The following is a 5,370-nucleotide window of genomic DNA, read 5'->3' as shown; positions in this document are numbered from 1 at the left end:
TACTGGAGTTTCAGCTTTAGCATCATTCCTTCCAAAGAAATCCCAGGGCTGATCTCCTTTAGAATGGACTGGTTGGATCTCCTTGCAGTCCAAGGGACTCGCAAGAGTCTTCTCCAACACCACAGTTCAAAACTTAGGTTTCATCAAAAAGTTCGCACTGTTTGATTTACATAGAAAACCAATAGAGAAAATCTCCTGCCTTGTTAGACTGGATACCAAGTATTCATTTTGAATGGCTTCCCAGGGGGCATTAGTGGTAAAGAACCCACCTGACAATGGAGGAAACAAAAGAGACCTGGGTTCTATCCCTGGCTTGGGAAGGCCCCCTGGAGAAAGGCACGCCAACCCACTCCAGTATACTTATCTGAAGAATGCCCACAGACAGAGAAGTCTGGTGGGCTATGGTCCATAAGGTTGCAAAGTGTTGGACATGACTGAAGCAACTTAGCAAGCACACACGTTCATTTTGAAAACTCTTTAGTTTCTTAAAAAAAAAAAAAATTAAAATCATACTAGATGAAACAGGAAGTTGAAGTTTGTGATAGTTAACTCTGGGTGTTAACCTGATTATGCCAAGGGATTCCCAGATAGCTGGTTAAACATTATTTCCAGGTGTGTCTATGAGAGTGTTTCCAGAAGAGATTAGCATGTGAATGCTCGGGCTGAGTACAACAGATGGCCCTTCCCTATGTGAATGGGCCCCACCCGATTTGTTGAGGGAGGCAAAGGAAGGGAAGTTGTGTTCTCAGTTTGATCATTTCAGCTAAAGCTCTGATCTTTCTGCAGTTAGCTATCCTGGTTCTCAGACCTCCAGACCCTAGATGGAAACTTCATCACGGACTCTCCCTCTCAGGCCTTTAAACTACACGATCAGCTTTCCTGGGTCTCCAGATCATAGATAGCAGACCATAGGACTTCTCAGCCATTGGTTCTGTTTCTCTGGAGAACTCTGACCAGAGTCATTTCATAACAAGTATTTTCCATTTCAAGAGAATAATTTTAAATTTCATGTTAAATATCTTTTAACAACTGCCTAAAATTCCATCACATGGTTATACCACAATTTGCTTTGTTAACTTACTATTCTGGCCATTTTGGGTTTCCAGATACTTTTAGACTATATCCAAACTGCTGTGACAAACATTCTTCTGTTGAAATTTTTGTGCATATTGTCAATTTCAGTTCCTACATGTGGAATTCTGGGTTTAATGATATGTCTATGTTAAACGTATTTTTTTGTACTTACTGCTATAATGAGTTTCCCAGGTGGCTAACATGGTAAAGAATCTACCTACCAACACAGGAAACTCAAGAGAGATAGGTTCAATCCCTGGGTCAGGAAGATCCTCTGGAGAAGGAAATGGCAATCCACTCCAGTACTCTTGCCTTGAAAATCCCATGGATGGAGGAGCCTGGTAGGCTGAAGTCCATGGGGTCTCTAAGAGTCAGGCACGACTGAGCGACTTCACTTTCACTTTTCACTTTCATGCACTAGAGAAGGAAATGGCAACCTACTCCAGTGTTATTGCCTGGAGAATCCCAGGGACGGGGGAGCCTCGTGGGCTGCCGTCTCTGGAGTCGCACAGAGTCGGACACGACTGAAGCGACTTAGCAGCAGCAGCAGCAGCATGACCAACAGGATCCAGATCATGATGGCTGTTTTGAGATGCATGGTTCCTTGGGGTCCCATGTTCAACTATTCCATCTCTACTGAGGACCAGTAGCTCACTAACAGCTATTATCAAAAGGCAATTAATTCTCTGCTGCACAGGGCAAGATTTTACTCCCAAACCTCTAGATCCCACTCTATCGGAGGGCTCAAAATAATGCTTGTCTCTATCCATCAGTGCCAAGGTAGACCCTATGTCCAACAGACATTCCAGGTATTCCTACTCCTGAATACAGTCTCAAGGGCTGTCATTCCCTTTGAATAAGGATTGGAGAATCATCAGTATTAATCATCTACTTACTATGGTGTTATAGTGACCTTCTCCCTGAGGCCTTGACCAACCCTTTTGTAAACAGAATTCAGATTTAAAAAGTGGCTGACTAAAAATTGGGCAGGAGTTTTATTATCCTGACTGCCATCACCCTTCTGTCCATCCGACTTTGCTTTTATTTACATATAGCTTGCTAATCTCTTTTGCCCTGAGGGATGCTGTTTTCTATTAACCATCTCCACCAGGGCCAATCCCTTATATGTTCAGGCCTCTGAGCAAATGTTTTTTGAGGACCCCTGTCTACATAAATCGTTGTTGTTGTTTAGTCACTAAGTCGTGTCTGACTCTTTTGTGACCCCATGGACAGTAGCCCACCAGGCTTCTCTGTCCATGGGATTTCCCAGGCAATAATACTGGAATGGGTTGCCATTTCCTACTCCAGGGGATCTTCCCAACCCAGGGATCAAACCCACATCTCCTGCGTCTCCTGCACTGGCAGATTCTTTACCACTGAGCCACTGGGGAAGCTTGGTTCCAAGGTTATTACAAAATTTACGGGCCCATGTGAAGTACAGTGATATTAATGAAAATTTAGAATAATGCGTAGAGAAGAGGTAATTACATATTATTTTTCTGTCCAATCAGCACATGTAATGATTCTTTGTGGCATCCATAAACATCCTCCTTGCCTTTAGGTCCAGTAGCCACCTCTTAATGTTCTTTATTGTCAAAAGCACCACTACTGGCTAATTTCATATCTCCCATGACAAGAAAAATGTAGCTCTTCAGAGTGCTTGGGAACCAAAAAGATCTTCTTGCCTCTGCCTGCAGTTCCTCTAGACCATTTTTAAATGATGTTACATTAAATACTATTTATGGTACATACATACTGATGATGATCTTGCATCATCCTTTGTAGTTTCCATAACAGTGGCTTCCAGTGACTCTCTCAAAGTTGTTCCTGTGCCTTTTTTACTTATTTATTTATTTATCTGGCTGTGCTGGGTCTTAGCTGTGGCATGTAGAGTCATAGTTGCAGCATGTGCAATCTGCAATGTTCAATCCCGCCCAGGGATTGAACTCCAGATCCCTGTAATGGGAGCATGGAATCTTAGCCACTGGACCACCAGGGAAGTCCCTCCTGTGCTTTTTGATGATAACCACAAATGCACATCTTGCTCATTGAATACAAGAAAATATCATTTGTTAAATTTATCATTTGGAGTTTTATAGCCAAAATGTAAAATAACATACCTTCAACTGTGTCCTCTCTTGAATTCTTTAGGCTGGATTCCAAGAATATGGGTTCTTTTAATGTTGACCACACTACTGCCTTTCACACCCTACCACCAGCTGGGAGAATAGATGAGAGACCCATGGGTGAAGAAGGAAATGCCAACTCACTCCAGTATTCTTGCCTGGCAAATCCCATGGACAGAGGAGCCTGGTGGGCTACAGTCCATGGGGTCACAAAGAGTCAGATAGGACTTATCGACTAAACAACAACAAAAATGGGTAGAGTATGGAAAATTGGCTTTTTTTTATCTGCACGAGAGATGTCTGTTCTTCATCTGACATGATTTAATGCGATTCATGTTAATCAGAAGCAAAAGGGGACTTCAATAGAAGTACTTATTTGCATCACAGAGCAATGGTCTTGAAAGCCTTCAAAGAAGAGGTACAGTGCAGTCAGGAGAACTAGGAGAACAGCCTGAGCCTAAGAAATGGAGTAACCACTCTGGATACCAGTGGAAGAAGGATATGCAGAGTAAAGGATGTTTAAAAACATGCTCACTGTCCTGGGGTACTGTAGACCAGAGCCAGTACCATGGTTAAAACATATAGCAAATCAATGCATAATTCCACATGCTCAATCCCAGGAGTCAGTAGTAGACCACTGGTAACCCAGAACCCTAAACTCATTCTGGTCATACTCAAGTAAGAGTCATTTCAAAGCCAGAATGTCAGACCTATTCAGGCAGTGGTCTTGAATGATCCATTCGTGTGCTGCATCTGACTGATACCAGAGATTCAACCGTTAGCCTCTCTTCCCAGCTCTACACTTAGTGACATCATGTTGCTGCTGCTGCTAAGTTGATTCAGTTGTGTCCGACTCTGTGCGACCCCATAGATGGCAGCCCACCAGGCCCCGCTGTCCCTGGGATTCTCCATGCAAGAACACTGGAGTGGGTTGCTATTTCCTTCTCCAATGCATGAAAGTGAAAAGTGAAAGTGAAGTCGCTCAGTCGTGTCCGACTCTTAGCGACCCCATGGACTGCAGCCTACCAGCCTCCTCCGTCCATGGGATTTTCCAGGCAAAAGTACTGGAGTGGGGTGCCATTGCCAACATCATGTTAGTAACCTAAAATTGACCGTGGAGAGTGTATTTATACCACGGGAATTGGCAAACACTTCAGGGCTTTCTGATGAGTTAGCTAGTTATTAAACTGCTCTTAAAGGCCAAGCTACATTGGAGACTATGAGACTGTAGGAGCATTAACTAGCAAAATTGTATCCCCCAACAGGGCCAGCCCCAGAGGCAGGAGTGGATGAGACATATGACTGGATATATTGAAGCCTAAGGATTGGCTGGATGATGGTGGGAGAAAAACAGAGGTGGCCAGTAGGTGAGGATGCTGGTTGGAGGGCCTGAGGTGACATGCCAGAGTCTAAGCTAGATAAAAGCAACAGGCCAGAAGAAGGACATTTGGACACAAAAGGAAGAGGTGCAAGTTCTGGAGGTTTTAATGAAGGAAGAGAAAAAGTAAAGTGGAAAAAAAGGAAATGAAAAAAGCTAGATAAATAAGAAAGTGCATTTTCAAATGACAAATTAGGCACAGCCCATGACCTTCCAGATAGGATGCTGATATGAAAAGGAAATGTTAAAATTTGAAAAGGCTAGAGAATGTTCAGCCTGGGTTGCTCGGGTGACATTCTCGGGTATAGCTAAGTTGTACCTGGTGATGACAGCAGTGGAGATGAGAGAAAAGACTGTGACTGAGATCCTGAAGCCCCTTCGTGAACATGAGGGTATGGCCAGAAGAATAGAAAATGACGGAGAAAGTGAGTATGGCATAGTTTATGAACTTCACATAAGGCAAGTGTTTGCTGGAAAGAAACAGTAGTGGGATTCAGGGCCCTAGCCACATGGATTCATGAGAGAATGAGCAACCTTTGCTGTGGGGACTGTGTAAGTGGTATCCTCAGATACCTTGTGCCACAGTGAACGTTTTCATATACTTTTTCTAAAACCCACCCCAACATACCCACACGCATTAATACCTACTTGCCTTACCCACTTACAACATTAAAGCCCTAAGATATTCTAAATTCCTGCCATCTGTACTAATCAGCTCAGGCTACCACGACAAAATACTAAACTTGGATACATTCAAGTGGCTTATTTTTCCACAACTCTAGACCATGATCA

Source organism: Bison bison, unplaced genomic scaffold (genome assembly GCF_000754665.1).
Source record: "Bison bison bison isolate TAMUID 2011002044 unplaced genomic scaffold, Bison_UMD1.0 scf7180017864370, whole genome shotgun sequence".
Taxonomy (NCBI): Eukaryota; Metazoa; Chordata; class Mammalia; order Artiodactyla; family Bovidae; genus Bison; species Bison bison.
Note: the sequence above shows the minus strand (reverse complement) of the source record.